Source organism: Artemia franciscana, chromosome 5 (genome assembly GCF_032884065.1).
Source record: "Artemia franciscana chromosome 5, ASM3288406v1, whole genome shotgun sequence".
Lineage (NCBI taxonomy): Eukaryota > Metazoa > Arthropoda > Branchiopoda > Anostraca > Artemiidae > Artemia > Artemia franciscana.
Window position 1 is genome coordinate 410,155 of NC_088867.1, and position 20,963 is coordinate 431,117.

The 20,963-nt window shown below is 36.3% G+C and overlaps 1 protein-coding gene across 4 annotated transcripts in view; it reads left to right on the forward strand.

Annotated features, from left to right (window-relative positions):
* The window catches only part of LOC136026833 (solute carrier family 7 member 14-like), a 334,289-nt gene that overhangs the window by 178,984 nt on the left and 134,342 nt on the right, over nucleotides 1-20,963 (forward strand). The gene's annotated exons all lie outside the window — the stretch shown is intronic.

Consider the following 20,963-nt stretch of genomic DNA (forward strand, 5'->3'; position numbering starts at 1 on the left):
TCGCTCTTTACGCTAAAGTATTTTTAGTAATTTCAACTATTTATTCTACGGCTTTTGTGATTCAGGGGTCATTCTTAATGAATTGGGATAAAATTTAATCTTTAGTGTAAAGAACGAGGTACTGACGATGGGGCGAATCCCCTCATATATGTAATAAGAACATGAGAATTCAAAAGTTCTTTACGTAAGCTAATTTATAAGTTACGTAAATCTTTTACCAATAAAAAGATTCGTAAAAAAATTAAAAGTTCTAGTTGCCTTTTTAATTAACCAAAAAATCGGAGGGCAACTAGGCTTCGTCCCCCGCTCTTTTTTTCTCAAAATCATTCGATCAAAATTATGAGAAAGCCATTTAGCCAAAAAAAAAAAAAATATGCGAATTTCGTTTTGATTATTCCTCTGCGGAGAGCCAAAATCAAAACATGCATTGATTCAAAAACATTCAGAAATTAAATTAAAAAAACAAGTTTTTTTTAACTGAAAGTAAGGAGCGACATTAAAACGCACAGAAATTACTTCGTATATGAAAGAGGCTGCTTCCTCATCAACGCCCCGCTCTTTACGCTAAAGTTTTTTACTGTTTTAAAAAGAAGAATTGAGAGAATGAGTCAAACTTTAGCGTAAGGAACGGGGCGCTAATGAGGAAGCAGCCTCTTTCATATACGAAGTAATTTCTGTGCGTTTTAAGTTTTAATGTCACTCCTTACTTTCAGTTAAAAAAAACTTGTTTTTTTAATTTAATATGAGACATAGGGCGGTATTTCGACTGATTCTGTTCCCCAAATGAAAAGCATTTAAATAAAAGAAACAATCTAGAGCCTAAAATATGTCAGATCCCATTCCAAGCAGTTTCCCTAGAAAAGATTAATGGTCCATTTTAATTAAGCAAGCGAAACATCCAATCTTCTATAGTCCTCCCTTCTATTCTCTGCCTATTGTCATTGGGCCTATTTGTAACATTCCTTCAAGGGTCCTTATCACTAAGGAGGGTGATAAGATACCCGACAATAATGTAATATAACTTGTTGACTTGGCGCCAATCAAGACTTTTTTCTTTTGATTACCTTCTAACCTTATCAGTGGAAATGGTAAAGACTGGGTCAAGCAAGAAGGTTTTTTTTTTACTGTAGGGCGGATAATTCAAGAACCAAAAAAAGTATTTCATACAATGAAAATATAAAATAGGCCGGTATAAGAAAGTGAAGATGTATCACTGATTTTTAATTTAGTATTGCAATCACAAAGATGTATTGATGTTGAGAATACTCATATATATTTATTATAACAAATATTATAGAATAAATTTCAACGTGGGCTTTCCAAAGTAATATTTGCTAGATGATAGCTATTTTTGGTATTCCTGATTCTTCTCTAATATTAATTTTAATATCAATATTTTAAGTCAATCGAGTTCTATACCTTTAAAAAATCGAAGAATAAAAGAAATAGAATGTTACAATTAAGCCTGTGAAACACTCAAATGGCGGGCCTAATTAGCCATCTTTACTTGTGTAGTTCATACAGTTTGAATCATGAAAAGTGCTTAAAACAGTTTGGGGGAGGGGGTGATTCTAATAACCTAATAACCCATGAGAAATGAGACCTTAAGAATATATTTCCCCATTCTTTTGAAGGTAGAAGACAAGCGTCTTTTAAACTTGAGCACAAAAAAAAAAATGTTTTTTATCCGCAAATGTTACATATTTATGAAATGCTTAGTTACTTCTATTTACATTCCCTTTCTTGTGATGATTTGGAAACTAGATTTCCCAAAAGGATTCTGTAGCGCCAGGATTTCAGGTTTCTTTTGTCTCTTTATAACACAACTAGTCAAATAAAGGGCAATATTATACTCGAGTGCTCTGCTTAATGTCCTTAAGCATTTCAAGCCAAGCGAAAATGAAATGCCAGTTTTGTTTATTGTAAAAGGAAAGAGACAAAGATAAAAGTACCGACACGAAATGGGTAAGCGAGTTTGAAATTGGGAGGTGGCAATAGATTTTTCTTTGGGATAAAAACAAATCTTGGCTGAAAACAACCGTCTAATCGGGCTTGAAAGGTATCCTATGCATCTCTGAAATTATTTATTATCCATGATTATATATTATATATGATAAGGAATATAATTATGATATGGAATCATGTATGATAAGTAGGACAAGAGCTGGGATTTAAAATTATAAATTTTTTTGCACAAGATCCTTCTAGATATCAAATTTCATTAAGATCTGATCACCCATTCGTAAGCTACAATTACCTAATTTTTTTCTAATGTTGTCCGAATTAACCACCCCCCCCCCAACTCCACCAAAATGAGCGGATCAGTTCCGGTTATTTCAGTCACGTATTTTGGACTTGTGTTTATTCTTCCCACCAAGTTTCATCCTGATCTCTCCGATTTAAGCGTTTTCCAAGATTTCAGATTCCTCCCTCCCCCCATTGACACTGGATCACGTCGGGATTTAAAATAAGATATCTAAGCTACGAGGTCCTTCTAAATATAAAATTTCATTAAGATATGATCACTCCTTCGTTAAAAATTAAAAATATCTCATTTTTTCTAATTTTTCAGAATTAACCCTAGCCCCCCCCCCCAACTCCCCCAAAGAGAGCGGTTCCGGTCCTGTTATGTCAGTCACGTATCTTAGACTTGTTTTTATTCTTCCCATTCAGTTTCATCCTGATCTCTCCGCTTTAAGTATTTTCTAAGATTTCCGCCCCCCCCCCCCAATGACGCTCGATCCAGTTGAGATTTAAAATAAGAGATCAGAGTTACAAGGTCCTTCTAAATATGAGGTTTCATGAAGGTCCGATCACTCCTTCGTAAGTTAAAAATACGTCATTTTTTCTAGTTTTTTAGAATTAATCCCCCCCCAACCCCCCCCCCCCCAAATAGAGAGGATCCAATCCAATTATATTAATCACGTATCTAAGACATTTGCTTATTTTTTCCACCAAGTTTCATCCCAATCCCTCAGCTCTAAGCTTTTTCCATGATTTTAGGTTCCCCCAAACTCCCCCCAACGTCACCAGATCCTGTAGGAATTTAAAATAAGAGCTTTGAGACACAATATTCTTCTAAATATCAAATTTCATTGAGATCCGATCACCCGATCGTAAGTTGAAAATACCTCATTTTTTCTAATTTTTCAGAATTAACCCCTCCCCCTCCCAACTACCCCAATAAGAGCGGATCCGTTCCGGTTATGTCAATCATGTATCTAGGACTTGTGATTATTTTTCTCACCAAGTTTTATCCCGATCCCTCCACTCTAAGTGTTTTCCAAGATTTTAGGTTTCCCCCTCCCGGCTTCCCCCAATGTCACCAGATCTGGTCGGAATTTGAAATAAGAACTCTGAGACACGATTTCCTTCCAAATATCGAATTTCATTAACATCTGATCAACCATTTCTAAGTTTAAAATACTTCATTTTTTCTATTTTTTCCGAATTAGCCGGCCCCCACTCCCCGGCCCCTCCAGATGGTCAAATCGGGAAAACGACTATTTCTAATTTAATCTGGTTTGGTCCCTGATACGCTTGCCAAATTTTTTCGTCCTAGCTTGCCTGAAAGTGCCTGAAGTAGCAAAACTGGGACCAACAGACCGACAGACAGACAGACCGATAGACCGACCGACTTTGCGATTGCTATGTGTCACGACCAAGTGATTACTGTTTTAAAAATTAGCTTGTAGAAATATTTTCTTGATTTTCATCTTCATATTTTGTTACTGGCTGACAAAATTCTCGTTTTTCACCTATTTGATTTTTCTCTTTTCATTTATTATTTCCTTTTATGTTTTCATACGATTCTTTAATGCTTTCTCCACTTTCTTTACATTCTTTTTGTTTTCATATGATCTATCGCTCAGATAATACTTGGACAAATCCTTTCTCCTCTATAATAAATATAAAGCTTTTTTTACTAATATTCCTAGCTGTAGTCTTAACTTTCTTCCCTAAGATACATTCAGCAACTTCACAAATTGTTTTTCTAAAATTATTCCAACCATATTCCACATTGTCAGATTTTAAACTCTCAACTTTAGTACTCAATTGTTCCTGGAAAGTTTCTCTCAAATTCTCATCCCAAAGTCTACCAACATCATAACTTCCCGGGAGGTAGTTACCCTTCCGAAATTTCAACTTTAAATTAACCCTAGACACTATTAGATAGTGATCTTTACTTTTAACATCAGTAACAGCAGTCCTATATACCCTAGTATCTCGTATTGATCCAGGAAGTCTTCGGCTTGTTATAACATAATCTATAAGGTTTACCGTCTTACCATCACGTGAGTACCATGTCAACTTATGGGCAATTTTATGACCAAACACCGCATTGGTTATAACTAGATTGTTATACCTACAAAATTGCAAAAGTCTGTAGCCATTACTGTTTTCTTTTCCTAGGCCAAATTTACCTAGGCTAAGATATCATCTATTCCTATTTCCACCGACCTGGGCGTTGAAATTTCTTATTAAATGCACCAAATTTCTACCTTGGACCCTATCTATTTGCTCCTGTAACTTTAAGTAAAATGCATCTGTGTCCCCAGTATCGCCGTCAGTCGATTCAACAGGTGCATATAATACTATAACTGATACCCTGAACTTTTTAGTATTCTATTATTAATAACTTGCCAGCCTAAAAAAGACTTCCTTATTCATCATGAGCCCTACCCCTTGTCTATGCACCCCATTCATCCTGCCTGAGTAAACAAATCCTATGTCACCAAATTTCATGCTTCCTACTCATTGGATATGAGTTTGTGAAACTCTTAATAAGTCCAGTTTGAATCGTTTGAATTCGTCTGTCAAAATTTCAATACGATAATAATTTTTCAGCGTCGCAACATGCTTCCTACCCATTGAATATGAATTTCTGAGACTTGTAATAAGTCCAGTTTGAATCGTTTGAATTCGTCTGTCAAAATTTCAATACGATAATAATTTTTCAACGTCGCAACATTCCAAGTTCCAATTTTCATCATTGAAATTATTTTGGTCTCTTGAAAAGCAATTATTCCGGATATCAGTGCAGGAGGGGGGCCATCATTTCTCTTCAAGTCTACCAGGATGCGCTTAAGCAAGCTTAGAACCGGACAGCAAGAAATCCCTGGGACCTCCAGTATGAATGGAGGCTTTGCGCAATTTTGGACTAATCTTGGTCACAACATGGTTTTGGCACTTGACGATGTTCCTACCCCAAAAAGAGTTGAAATCCAGCAGAGAGAGTCCCAAGCCCATTACCACCAACTCATCATATATCCATGCCAACAAATATTATGCTACTATGGGGATGCAGCCCATAGTAGATACATTAACTAGGCAGAGGTTTTTCAGCCCGAAAACCCTAGTGGGGTGCCACTCCTCTAGAGGGAATAGAGTTCCCCAGTCTTGCAGGTACCCCGAAAGAATCGAGGTACCCCTTTGCAGAGACCGTTGTCCATAGATCTAGATCTTATGCACTTGCGCAGTTTTCTTCCTATAGAGGATCCTCCCACGATGGTGTACTGCGTCACCATGCAATTTAACCCATTACTGGGAGAAGGTTTGTAAATCATGGGACGTGTGTATACGCCGGTTGGCCCTGTTGAGTGTACATTTGAGGGTCATTCTTCCTCCTCCGCCTGTATTTGTCGCCGCGGCAAGGGTGCCCCAATTTCTATTATGGACCCCAGGGAAAAGGTCCCCCATTGGTCCGATCCTAAAAAGGAGGTACCCTACATATCTTTAGAGTGTTCCCCTTTTGCCACATAGGGACACGCTTAGTGGCCTGGGAGAGGTCTCTGAAGAGCAGTAGACTCACTTTAGTGGCCTTACTACTCCTATTACTGACCAGCACTGCCAATGGTTTGGGAGAAATTTGAATTTGCTTTAGTTTTTCATCAATTCTCTGTGAAAAATCTTTCAAATTAAAGCAACTGTGCAACATTGTTCCCATTTAAGGAAAAATTTGAATAAAAGAAGAAAGCTGTGCTTAATTGACATTCTTTGTCAGGCTCATTGGTTTTATATTTTAACATGAAACAAAAATTAGAAGGTGAATATCATGTAATAAGAAAATGAATTGACATAAGGAAATAAGGATGTGCTTTTAAATGCTTTCTTATAAGCCTCTCCCCCCTAAAAACCTGGATACGACCCTACTTACTCCTCATTTTTTTTATTTGAGGCCTTGTCTTATGACCTAGACTAGAGGCATGGTCGACAGAATTGACGTGAAACTAGAGACTTAGAAGAACACAGAGCATTCTATTTTGCAGTATGGTTAGAATACAGCTTGGCCATGAACATTTGGTCATAAATTTTATTGTGTATATTTCTAACCTTCATAATCTTCTAGTCTTCTAATCTTCATAATTAGGAATTGTTTACATATCGACTATAGCTAGAAAGGGTGCAAACAGAAAATCGATCATTACTTAGTCGAAATACTTTTTTCAATTTTGTGACGAAGGAAGTTATAATTTTACCTTTAACTCTTATCCCTCATTTTTTTTTATTTGGTTTGGTCGAGACCAGAATCAAGATCATAAGGATGGTTGCAAAAACCGGAGGCTTAGTGGTACACAAGCATTCTATTTTGCAATATGGTCAGAATACAATTCGAACAAAATGTTTGGCTGCGTATTTTCACAGGGGCTTTAATTAGAAGCTACTTATCTATCGATCATGGCTAGTAAGGGTGTGGTTAAGTCATTTGGACAACTCACCTTTGAAGTAAAATAATAACGGTTGTCCCAGGAGTAATAAGTTCAGCCCTTAATAGAAGTGGCGAGATACTTTAATTAGAAGATCAAATTTTAAAAAGCGGATTATTCTTTCAATTGTGGATTGTTTGACGTAAATTTGTCAAAAAATTAAGGCTAATTTTGCTTCATTCGATAGTAAAGTCCTATTAGAAGTAAAGTTTATACAATATTTTGTTTCGTTAAGTATAGAAACAAAAATTATTTGGAAGAATTAAAAATGTAAACCGTTAGACCGGACATTCTTGACGTGAAATATAGAAAACAATAATCAACCTTAAAACCCAAAATTTGTCCCCTCCCCCTCAAATTTACTTCAGTGTATATGCACGGTGACATCCATTTTTACCTTAATGGTACAGAAGAGATCAAAAAGCTAAAGAGAGTTAAACACAATTTCTTTTTATTTATTTTAAAGCAACGTTTAGTTTTAAAGCATAATGGGCCATTTTCATAATTGTGGGGATGGGAAATGCATAATATCCCTAAAGACATAGTTGCTGGACCGTTTTACTATGCTGAACAAAATAGTTGTCTCAAAGTTTTGACTGGATGCGTTTGGAAAATGAATGGACTTGAGAGAAGAGCTGCTTGCCTTACGATCTCTTGTTACTTTCGAAAAGGGTTCCAGACACTCGTGCTGTAATTGAAGTACAGGGGGCAGGACTTCCCCCTTCATATATCTAATAAAAACATTTAAAACAGTTAAAAACAATGCGAAAACATTTAAAATGTATTTTGTTATCAGTGAGGTGCAAATTATTTTCTGGTCTTGAGAAGGCATAGGAGTTGTCAGCCCTATTCATGTTAATTTTTGCTCATTTTGAGTTTCATTTGGTAATTTATTGCGTGATTTAAATAAACAAAATGCATTTAAAATTTTTAACTTTATTAATATTGATAATTTAAAAATTGTTAAAACTTTAAGGAATATATATCAGTACACGTGTACTAAACTGGCAATCCACAGCCATTTCTTTGTCATTAAAGTGCAAATTATGTTCTGGTCTCGCGAAGGTATGGGGGTTGTCAAAGACATAATACTCAGACCTTTAAACTACACTAAAAGATGAGTATCTAAATATTTTGATTAGATATGTTTTTCAAACTGATGGGCAGGGGGGGGGCGTTGCCTTCCAATCACTAGAGCAAACCTAAAACGAAATCTAAAACGAACAGAAATCATTACGTATAGAAGGGATTTCTTAACCTCCTCAATGCCTCATTCTTTACGCTAAAGTATTTTTGGTAATTTCCAAAGATCTATTTATTCTAGTAAAACAGCCTTTGTGATTCAGGTTGTACGTTTAAGGAATTGGAACAAAATTCAAACTTTAATTAGGCCTTTCTAAGTAATCAAAATTAGAGGGCAACAAGGCCACCTCCCCCACCCCTTTTTTCAAAATCGTCCAATTAAAATTTTGAGAAAGCCTTATAGCCAAATAAATTAAAATGAATATGCAAATTTCTTTTTAATTTTTCATGTACGGTGAGCCAAAATCAAAACATGCATTTATTCAAAAACGTTCAGAAATTAAATAAAAAGTTTTTTTTTCCATTGAAAGTAAGGAGCGACTCAGTTTAATAGCAACCGAAACTCTAAAAAGCGGATTTTAATATCAGTAGATACATCAAAAGAATCAGTTTATTATGCTGGTTTTAAATATATAATATTGATCAAGTTTATCCATCACCAGTTACGAGCCAGAAAAAACGTAACTTATTTTCGGAAAAAGGGAGAAACATCCCATAATGGTAGTAAAATCTTAATGAAAATCACACCATCAGATTCAGCGTATCAGAGAACGCTACTGTAAAGGTTTCAAGCTCCTATCTGCAAAAATGTGGAATGTTGCATTTTTTACCAGAAGAAAGATTACGGATGCGTGTTTTTTTTTCAGGGGTATCAACCGTATCAACCGAGTGGTTCTAGATTTTTCGAGAGGGTACATTTAACATAAATTAAAGGATTCAAGTGCCCTTTTAAAGTGACCAAAAATTGGAGGCCCCCTCCTACACTCATTTTTCCCCAAAGTCACCAGATCAAAATTTTTAGATAACCATTTTGTTCAGCGTAGTTGAAGAATCTTACAATTATGTTTTTGAGGCTAACTTAATTCCCCTCAGTCTCCGGAAGAAGGGCTGTAAGCTATGAACTTTCCCCATTGTTTACATATAGTATTGGTTATTGGGAAGTATACAGACGTTTTCAGGGGGATTTTTTCTGGTAGGGGATCAAAAGGAGGGTTTTACGTGGGAATATAGTTCCATGAAGGAATTTATCATGGCAGAAAAGAATTTCCATAAAGGGGTCGCTGGATTTTCAAGCAGTATTTAAAAAAATGAGAAATTAAATGAAAAAACAAGTTTTCTCAACTGAAAGTAAGACACAACACTAAAACTTAAAACGGACAGAAAATAATATATATATATATATATATATATATATATATATATATATATATATATATATATATATATATATATATATATATATATATGAGGGGGTTCGTACCCTCCTCAAAACCTCGCTCTTTACGCTAAAGTATTTTTAGTAATTTCAAAAGAGCTATTTATTCTTATTAAAAGGTCTTTGTGATTCAGGGGTCATTCTTAAGGAATAGAAAAAAATTCGAACTTGAGCGTAAAGAGTGAGATATTGACAAGGGGGCAAACCCCCTCACATACGTGATAAAAAAAATACGATTATAAAAGTTCGTTTCGTAAGTTAATTCATAAGTTACGTATATTTATTACTTATAAAAAGTCTTTAAATAAATATTCAATATTCAATCTCGTAAAATTCAATTTCACGAAATTGAATTGAACGGGTTTGTGTTGCATGAGGTTTGGGTTAAATTGGGGCTGACTTGCGTAGGGATTGAGTTTAATGGGCTATAGTGGTAAGTCAGTTGAGTGGACAAGGGTTGACATGGATGGGGATGAGCTGAATTGGATTAATTTGAACGGGGTTGAAATACATTGAGTATGTACTAAAAGGCTGTCAAGCTAAATGGGGGTTGCGACGCACGAGTGTTGAGTTGAATAAATCGACTTAAATGAGGTTGAGTTGATCTTGTTGAGTTCGATGGAAACCCTACAATAGGGCTATTGAATGTTCTGAATATAATTCTTTAACTTTGTCGAATATGCAGCCTTTTCTATTGGCTGTTCACTCGGGTTTTTTTTTACTAGGTAAATTTTTACAGTTAATTTCTAAAATTTTTGAAGCCTAATCTTAAACCAAAGGGAACCAAAGAAGAACCAAGAATGTTCTTATTTAAGTTACTATACTTAAATTTTGCTTTTTAAGTAGTATTCTTTAACGATAATCAATTGAGTACTTAGCACGAATTAGCGTAAAAAGAAGTTTTTGTTATAGATACTATTTTCAAACAGTTATGTTTTTCAACCTTCTTTTCCCATACCCAGTGTTTTTTTTTAGATAGGTGCCTTAAGAAGACTTTTTCCTAAGGAATATTCTTGAAAGACTTCCAAGAATCTTGCATTCAATCAGGTGCTCTCAGCCGGAATTAACAAACATTTTAAAACCTCAGAGATATGGACAATCAATATTCAGTTCTGTTGAAACGGTAATGCAATGGCACAAGAAAAAGCTGAAACAAAAAAAAAGTCAAAGGACGTTTCCCGCCATAACTGTCGAAGAACTTGATGTCTTGCAGATATGCAAGGACTAGGCCTAGCGCAGTAATAATACAAACCCTTTCGATTTATACTAAAATTCTTCAATACGTTGGGGACTATCACATATTCTTCCTAAACGAAACCTCGAGACAAAAAAAAAGAGCAGCAATTATTTTTTCCTAACAAAAGTCTTTTATGAGGTTGCTTACATTATTTGAAGCCAGCTTGTTTATTGATCCTTTGAATTCTGTAGCAGGAGAACCTAGGAGTCGGAGAGAGCTTTATTAAAAGATAAATAGGTCTCTCGTACTCCAGCTTTAAGGCTAACAAAGTTTGCCTCAATAGTCAGCACAATTAGACTTCTCGTAGACGAGACGGAAATGTAATGGCTAATTCTCTACCAACAACAAATGTTAGATGATGTGAAGTTTTTTACTATTATCAAAAGAGAATACGAGAATCTACAGGAAAATACGGCTTTGAATGATTTTAATTTTGTTCAGTAATTAGGTAACACAATTTTAAAGCTATGACTGGGAACAAATTTGTAGGGTGATTTTCACGAATGGTACCCCTTAAAAAAATTAGAGCCCTGGATACAGCAAAAAATTGCACTATATTTTGATTAATAAATAGTTCTTCTGTGTTTTGTTTGTCTTGGCTGGCTTCATGCGAGCTATAACTCTTCCTGTCTATGTAATTCACTATAGGTTTTCTTCCAAGTGTGTGGTCATAAATGTATAATGAATAATAATAATAGGTCTGAGATTGCCTTTACAGGATTTCAACTCCTGCCGTTAGGAGTACTCTGCCAACTTCTAAAAACCATGCAGTGGTCAAGGACAAGATAGGCCCAGGCCTAGGCCACCTTTTAACTGGACGACATGGAGACTCCTTGATAAGCCAGTTTTAGTGCTTTGCGTGGTCTTGAGAATAAATGTGGTTTATATGGGCAGAAAATAAATGCTGCATATAATCTTGTTTACAGTTGGAATGTGTTGGTAATATAATACAATATGCATAATTTATGACTGAATTTTGTAAGGTATCAGTCATATTGACACATGCTGCTACTACTACAAACAATTCACCGCATTACCAAGCAAGGTTCGGCCAACAGAGCTAAGCATGCTTCTTTTCCATCCCTATATATCCAAAGTCCCCCTCTTTAAAGCCTCCCAAAAAGTTTTCATTTTGCTTATATCTTTCCTTAAGATATCCTCCCATCTTATTTTTGGACGAGCTATTTTTTGTTGGGCCCTGGAAGGCCGGCTGACAAGGAAAATCATTTTTGACCTTTCATTCCTCATCTGTAGAAAATGTGCTAGTCATCTCTTTTTTTCTCTCATTATATCCCTAGAAAACGGGATGAAGCCATTTTTTTGCAGACCTAACTATTTGAGATATGTTCAAACAGTTCGTGGTAACGAACTGTTTGTAACGAACGAGTTCGTTACTGTTTTAAAAAGTAGAGTTAAGAGAAAGAGTCAAACTTTAGCGTGAAGAGCGGGGCGTTGAGGAGGAAAAGCCCCTTTTATATACGGAGTAATTTCTGTTCGTTTTAAGTTTTAATGTCGCTCCTTACTTTCATTTAAAAAAACTGTTTTTTTTGTTTAATTCAGTCAGACGAGTACCGAATGCCATCCGTGGGCAATTTATTTGGAAAACATCTAGCAACTCCTCTGGCTTTCGGAGCACCCACAGATTATACCCATGCTTGACCACTCTTATCACTGTAGCTTTCAATATTCTAATCTTGGTTTGTAGACTTATTTTCTAATTCTTCAAAACCTTTTTTCTACTGTGGAAAAAACACCCTGGACCTTGGCAATTCTTATTCTAATATCTTCACTCTATTCACCCTCTTCAATAATAATACTACCTAGGTAAGTGAAGCTGTCTACTTGATCGATATTTTTGTTACTCAGCATAATCTCTCAACCTTCATTTATGCCTAGTCTCGGCCACTTAGTCTTCCTTACGCTGGTTTTCAAACCTTTTCTTACACACTGAGCTCGAAAAACCTCTAATCGCTTATTCATTTCGCCAACTTTTTCACCTAGGATACTTAAGTCATCAGCATAATTTAAGCCTAGGATAGTTTTGCTTCCCCATTTGTTTCCATATTCTCGCATTACTGTTCCTCTGTTCCTTAGGACGAAGTCCGTAAGAATGACACATATAACAGGGGAGGGCACGCAACCCTGTTTACCTCTTGGTATAATCAGATACCAGCTACTAACCTCATTTTCTACCTTAATTGCAGTAATATTGTTCTTTTACATAGCACCAATCACTTAAAAGTACTTATCTGGAATATCCTAAAAAGATAGAACCTTCACTACAGCTCTTCTGTCAGCTGAATCAAACGTTTATTCATATTCTATAAAACTAAGGACTAAAAGCGTTTGATGACTCCGGTACTTCTCAATTATTAATCTAATAGTCCAAATTCTGTTAAGGCATCTTCTACCCTTCAAAAACTACACTCGAAGAAAAACAAACTCGGAAAACCTTATCTACAGCATCACTAAGTCTAAAAATCGTCATCCTACTAAATTATAGGCTTTCTTCAAAAACCGTTCAAATTTCTCTATAATTACATTCAACACTCACTGTTATCATCTTTTGAAGCAGTCTAATTAAAATGTTTCTAAAATCGCTGAGGACTTCCTTGTTTTCAAAAATTATATTGATATTCTTTAATAGCCTATCTTTCACATCGCAACCACCATATTAAAAAAAACAACTCGCGTACCACATTATAAGCACCAGGGACATTTTTTGTCTTCTTGGCACTGTCAATAATTATTCCTTGCGAAATAAATCTTCCTTCACATCCAAAGTGTCACAAACTTTTTTATTCTGTTCTATATCGTTTTTTTTATTCTATCACGGTTTAGCGCATTTTCAAAAAATTCCAGCTATCTCTTTTTAACTCTTTACTTCTCACTAATTTTGGCCCCGTTCCTACATCTAACTGGGACAAGCCTAGAGTGACTATTCCTTCTCAATTTAACATCATGCCAGTGAAATATTTTTCTATTATGTCATCTGGCCGAATCTTCCAAATGCTTGACAATTTTATCCATGGCCTTAGAGCTTTACACCTCCTTAGTTCACATTTTAATGCTTTCTCAACTTTCTTTACATTCCTCTGATTTTCGTAAGACCCAGCGCTCAAATAATTCTTGTACAAGCCCCCCCCTCATCTCTATTAAGCATAAAGCATTACTTCTAATATTCTTACCTGCGTTTCTTAATTTCTTCCCTAAAACACTGTCAGTGACATGACAAACAAATGTCCTAAAATATTCCATACGTCTTCTACATTGTCAAATCTTATGCTCTCTGATTTTGTTTTCAACTGTTACTGAAAACCGTATTTCAAAATCTCATCTTGGATTTTACCTACGTCATCACTTATGGAAGGTTAGGTTATTTATGACGTTAGAAATTACGACGTCAAAGTTATGACGTTGGTTGACTCCAGGCTAAGAATATGAGATAATTTTTTCAGAAACAGTGTAATAGAAATCTGGAGAGTTTAAAATTTGACAATATTGAAGATGTTTGGGGCAATTTTAATAAAACAGTCTGTTCTTATGCTCCGTTATTTTACCTTTTTTTTTAAATTCACAGTTTTCCATATATTTTTGATTATTTAAACTGGTTAACGAAGAGGTAAATTATGTTTTTAATATAATTCTTAACTTTAAGACAATTGTGGGATAAATACTTCGTAGGGTAACCCTCTGAATTTCATGTTAAAATAACTAAAACCTTTCACTTTCTGCTTCTTAGGTCCTATTTCATGAATATGGCAATATTACCGTATGTTTTTCATTAATTACAATTCTCATTTTTCAATATTACGCGCACAAGCAAGGATTTTTACAGATTTTTCTGTGCTCCCTGAAGAAAAGTTACAAAACAAAAAAAAACTTTAATAGAAACTTAAAAAACAAGACAAAATTTAACATAATATTCAAACAAGAAAAAGATCTAACAGAAATTTATTAAAGGAGAAGAAACATAAAAATAAAATGAACAAAGAAAAAAACTTCAAGAAAAACTCACAGATTAAACAAAAATTTGAAAGAATTTCCAAAATGTGGATTACGTTTACGTTCTATGAAAGTTTTGTTTCATGTTTGCTTTTTCTCGATTACTTTTTATCTTTTTTTATCTTTCTCAGTTTTTTTTTTTCAGCTTTTGTTTGAGCTACTGAAAATTCTGTCGATCTTTTTTCTTGTTTTATGGATTCCTCTTAAAGTTCTTTTTATTATTTAAAAATTATGTTGAACTTTTACCATGTTTTCCGAATTTCTTTTAATTATTTCTTGTTAAAAAAATTCTGTTAACGCATCGTACAAAAAAATGTAAAAAAATCGGTGCTTAAGAGCGTGATATAGAAATATGGGCAGAAATTAATAAAAAATATATGCTAATATAGGTTTATTCTAGAAATACGATCTAACAAGAGAAAATTCAAAGGTTTCTGTCATCTAAATCTGAAATTTAGAAGAATACCCTAGAAGATTTTTATCCTGTAATGGTGAGAAAGTTAAATAATTTATAAGAAAGTCATAACTTGCCTCTTAGGCAACCTGTTTCATTGACAAAAAGGCTAAAGATATTAGAATTTGAATGCAAATTGGCTAATATTAATTCTGTGTATTTAAAAACTGGAATTATAATCTCTAAATATTTTTCTTGAACAAGATTGAAAATAAAAGAATTTTGTCAACTCATCTATGATCAGAGTACAGATTTGGAAATATGCATTTTGATTTTTTGGGACATACTTAAAAACGAAACAGAAAATTAAATCTAAGAAAGTCTAAAGTGATGAGATGGAGTAGAAGACACAAATATTTTGTCCTTTCACCCAAGGAAAACTTGATGTATAATTATGCATTAAGAGATAATCTAATATAAATGTGAGAATCTTTACAATAAATGTAAGCTCGTTGTACATACTTAGACTTCTATCGATCTTGTGACATTTTACACATTAAATAGAGTATAGAACGAAACTGAAGGGCAACTAAATGAATCCCAGTTTGTTTCGTATGCTATTGAAAGATTGGAAGACCTGCTACAGCAATACCCAATCGCTGAGACAAGCATTATACGGATCGCCGGATATCCATATCAAGTAGGAACAGAATTCCTCATAATTCACTTGCCCATTTCGCTACTTTACAATGATTGACAGTAATGCAGAAGTAAGGGAGACAGGGGCTTTTTCGGACGGGGGCATGATCGGACAAACGATATTGCTCGTTCAGATATCGATACAAAAATTTGACAAAAATGTCAGTAGATGGCGAGCATGTAACGCACGTTCGATCAAATTCTGACTAGAATTCAGTAATAAATGTTCCTTTGAGAGGGTCAGATGCAAATTTGGAGGTAAATTTAAATTTCTAGCTGTGTGTTCCTTGTCAATTTTCAGGCGTTCTGCAAGCTTTAGGGGAAAGCAGTTTCGGCAGGTAAGAGAGTGATCTATTGGCTACTTTCTAATTATAAAGTAATGTATATAATTTCATATTTTTTTTTTGGCAGCCATCTTTTTATTAAAGGTCACTGTGCGGCATTTCCGGACACAGATTACGGGGCATGTACGGACATTATTTCTTGCCTGTCCGAAAATGCCCCCATCATGTGAAGTTCAAAGTGAAGTGTTAAAACTCTTGCCAGAGTTTGAAATAAAGCTGCACAGACCTGCACAAGTTTCACTATTATTCTTATCAGTTCTAATACTTTATTTCTTTTCAGAAAATGGTACGAACGTATCCATTAGATCCATCTATTTCGCTAGTTTTAGATCCATCTATTCATGGAGGTAGAATTGTGCTATTTAGGATTTGTTTTTAGAATTGTTTTAAAATGGTAAGGTGTACCTAAATTTGAAAGTTCGTAATTTTTTTAACCTAAAAGAAATTGCACTATTATTTAATAGTGGAAAAAGATAGACTGTAAGCTATTCTGATATTAAATTAAACACAAGTTATCTGTAATTAATGAAGTAAAAATTTAATGCACATAATAAAGCTCTTTTATTCTTGAGATAACGTTAAAAATACTTTGCATTCTAATCTGATCCCTGTGCAGTTGTTCTTAAAGCTAAAATTCTGACTAACATCAAAATCCTAACATCAATGCAGTTAGATAATTCTTGGAAGAACGACTGGCAGGACTTTATAGAGGGAGAGGGGGGAATAACATAAAAAATAAAATATATTTGATAATTTGATAGTTTCACTATTATTCTTATCAGTTCTAATACTTTATTTCTTTTCAGAAAATGGTACGAACGTATCAGCGAAAACGAGACAAACCACCCCCTGATCTAGCAACGTTACAAAGAGCAGTCGCTTCGATCGTCAAAGATGGTAGCTCTATCAGAGCAGCTGCGGAGAACTTTGGACTCAAAAAGTCAACAGTTAATGATGCCCTTAGACGATACCGTGCTGAACTGGATGCCCAGCCCGATATTCTGGAAACTGATAAATCTCCGGCTAAGGTCCTGCCATCTGAGAGACGTGGATTTTGGCAAGTTTTTACTAGAGAGCAAGAAAAGCAACTCACCGAATATTTAAAAGCAGCATCGCCGATGAATCATGGGCTGACAGGGCTTTCAACTCGTAAGCTTGCCTATGAGTTTGCAGTAAAGCTTAATGTGAAGATGCCCTTAACGTGGACGGAAAAGGGAAGGGCAGGCCTAGACTGGTTCTCTTCGTTTATGGAGAGAGGAAATGAGCTATCAATCCGGTCTCCAGAAAATACTAGTCAAGCACGTGCTTCCGGGTTTAATGCTCCAGTGGTCAGCAAGTTCTATGACAACCTAGCAGAAGTTTACAGCAGGCATAAGTTTCCACCTAGCAAAATCTGGAACTGTGATGAAACAGGTATCCCTACTGTTTTGGATCCCCCCAAGGTTGTAGCCAGGAAGGGGGCTAAGCAAGTCTCACAAATTGCTTCAGCAGAGCGGGGAGAGAACACGACTATGCTAGCTTTCATCAATGCAGCCGGACGGGTTATCCCTCCTGTTTTTGTCTTCCCTAGAGTTCATGTGAATTGCCGGATGTATAACCTGGGCCCACCTGGAAGTTTAGGTCTGTCTAACAAAAGCGGCTGGATGACGGATGACAATTTCCTCCTCTCTATCAAGCATTTTCAAAGTGAAACAAAATCGACGAAGGAAGATCCTCACTTGCTTTTGATGGATAACCACGGCAGCCATATCTCCGTTGAAATTGTTCACTTTTGCAGAGAAAACGGAATTGTTGTGCTGACGTTCCCCCCACACTGTTCAAATAAACTGCAACCCCTTGATATCAGTGTTTATGGACCTTTTAAAAACGGGCTACGTAATAGTTTCAACGAATGGCTTATAGCACATCCAGGTGGCATAATATCGATCAATGAAGTAGCCGAGCTATCCCGACAACCGTTCCTAGATAAGTTCTGCCCCAGCAACATTGTTGCTGGGTTTCAAAGGCCCGGTATTTTCCCATTCAATCGTCATGCTTTTGGCGAATCAGATTTTCTCCCTGCTCTCGTTACTGACGTTCCACTAGCTGCAACTACTAACTCTACTACAGAGGCAGCAGATCACGGTGAAGTTATCCAGGAGCGGGACCTGAAGGTCCCGCTCCCGGTACATCCGGGACAGCTCCTATCACCCCCGAGTCTGTAAGGCCGCACCCAAGGCTTGACCCAACAAAAAGAAATCCGTCGAATGGAAGAAAAAGAGGAAAAACCCGCATACTGACAGATACCCCTGAAAAAGAACAGCTGGAAAAAGAAAAGCACAACAGACAAGCGAAGAAAGCCAAGAAAAAAACGCCACAAAAGAAAATCACTAAAACCAAGAAAATGGTCGGTCGTCGACAGACCAAGGTGGGAAATAAGCGAAAACCATCAGCTTTCATCAGGCTTTCAGTTTCGGAGACCAGTTCATCAGAACCCGAACTGCCAGATGACATTTGTGATGATGAGTCGGACATGTCACATGATTTGGGAGAGGATGATGTTGTGGCGAGCGACAGACTGGTTTCTCCCATCCAAATCGGAAAGTTCGTTCTCGTCAAGTTTGAATTAGGAAAAAGCAAGTCCTCGTATGTGTATTACGTTGGGCTAGTCGAGTCCATCGATAACGATGTTGCTGACGTCAAGTTTTTGAGAAAGATTGGCCCGAAGTTCGTATTCCCAGAGATTGAGGACAAAGCAACGGTCGACAAAAAGGATATTGTCCTAGTCTTACCAGATCTTAGTTCCTCAGGTGGGACAGCAAGATCCATTGCTGGACATGTGTTTTCACGTGATTTCTCAGCCTTTAATATAAAGTGATGGTTAAGTACCAGTACTTTTAATTACTTTTCTTACTTTTACACAAATATACGAAGTTTATTAACACTTGTGCAGTAATTTTCTTTGAGAGGTGGGGCATGTCCGATCATGCCCCGGGGGTGTCCGAAAATGCCCCATGGCGGGGCATTTTCGGACTGCATGACGAAACTTGGGAAAATCTCATTTCTGAAAATGTGGTTGTAGATAGGACAATGAGGTTGTTGGTGTGGATTGCCAAATAGTTTACCTTCCAAAAGGAAGTATCAACACAGTGATCGGTCCAGTACGGAAAATGACACAACCGAAAATCTGAAAAACGTCCGGAATAGCCCCGGTCTCCCCTATCTGGAAGAAAAAACCATGTAAATGGAGTGTGATAGTCTCCATCAGAAAATTGGACCCTGATGCAAAGATAAATTTACATTCCTAGCGTGAATTCGTCTGAGATGAAAGATTCAAAGCCAAAGTTTCTATGCCAGTATCTAGCATGAATTCACTGTATGACCGCATGCTCAGAGCCACTCGTACGGAAGACTAAATCCAAGAATGACTTTGAATCAACTGGCATAAGCTTTCTATCTTCTACTTGCCTATGTGGTGACAATAAAATGAACTTTGGGTTGACGTGTGTTGCCTCTAAGGCTAAAGGTGTGTCGTGACAATTCATAAGCTCTTGCTTGGTCTGGGGTGCCTAGAGGTTCACAGAAAGTACCACGTTTTGATATGATACGTTCTTCAATTTCATAAATATATACTTTTATCCAACTATAAAATTTTTTACTTAGACGTTGGAAATATATTCAGCTCTAATCACCAGAACAACTTACTTCATGCCAGAACAGACCTATAGGCCAACGCTGTAGGCGTTACAACACTATATAATGCCGGTCTGTACGTACAAGGCAAGAACACCTTATGTTATGGCATCCTGTATTCCCAACGTGTTGTGACCTTATTTAATGATAGTCTCTACGTTCACGGGATTATGGCCTTATATAATAATGGACTTTACACCAAAGGTGTTATGATCTTATGCAATGCCGGTCTCTACGCCCACGGTGCTATGACTTTATATAATGACGACCAGTACATCCAAAGTGCTATTACCTTATGTAGTGCCAGTTTTTACGCCCAAGGAGCGGTGACCTCATTTAATAATGGCCTGTACACCCAAGTTGTTATAACCTTATGTAATGACAGCCTGGCACCCAAGGTGCTATGACCTTATGCAATGGCGGCCTGTACATCCAATGTTATTGTTCGCTTAATTAGTGTCAGTCTGTACGACGAAGGCGTTATGATCTTATGTAATGGCGGTTATGACCTTACGTAATGCCAGTAAGTACACCCAAGGCGCTTTGACCATATTTAATGACGGCCTGTACACCAAGGTGTTATGGCCTTATGTGATAATAGTCTTTACACCCAAGGTGTTATGACCTTACGCAATGGCGGCCTGTACATCCAGTGTTGTTGTTAGTCAAAGTAATACCGTTCTGTACGCCCAATGTGTTATGATCTTATTTAATGACAGTCTATACACCCAACGTGTTATAACCTTATGTAATGAGTATTATACCATACTATAAAAACAAGTTTTACCGTACCCAAATATCGTTGTTTAAGAAAAATACGACGCAAAAAATTCACCTCTTTAATGTTTCGTTAAATGCTTTTAGTATACCACCAGGGTTACTAGCTTTCAATGTCTAAAAAACAGTAAAAATCCAGGCAGAAAAGAGGGTAACCTTTTCTTAAAGAGTGCAAGTCAAATAGAAAGAATTGTGCGCTAGGCGAAAGCCTATTCTAATCACGTACATCACACTGGAAAAATGAGGTACCAAAGTAGCAGGCTACCTGACAAATTTTGAATTTTATGAGTAAAAACATGTACTAAGAGAACAATCAAGCACAAGTTGTGCTGGAAAAATCTCGGTAGCTTTTTAGTTTTAACGACGACCCACTTAACAAGCATATCAATACAATAAGTCTGTCATAGAAATGAGGCCAAAAGATCAGAATCTATTATCTCAAGGCACAGAAACAAGACGAAAGAGTGACTTTCACTCTCTGTGACAGGTGTATTGGGCTGCACTCGGATGTAATAAGACTAAAAGAGAGCCTAGTAACTCCTTTTGGCTGCAAGTGCCAGGGTGCAGTTTTAGGTTGGCTGCAGGTACCCGGCAATGGAAGGTTGGCTGT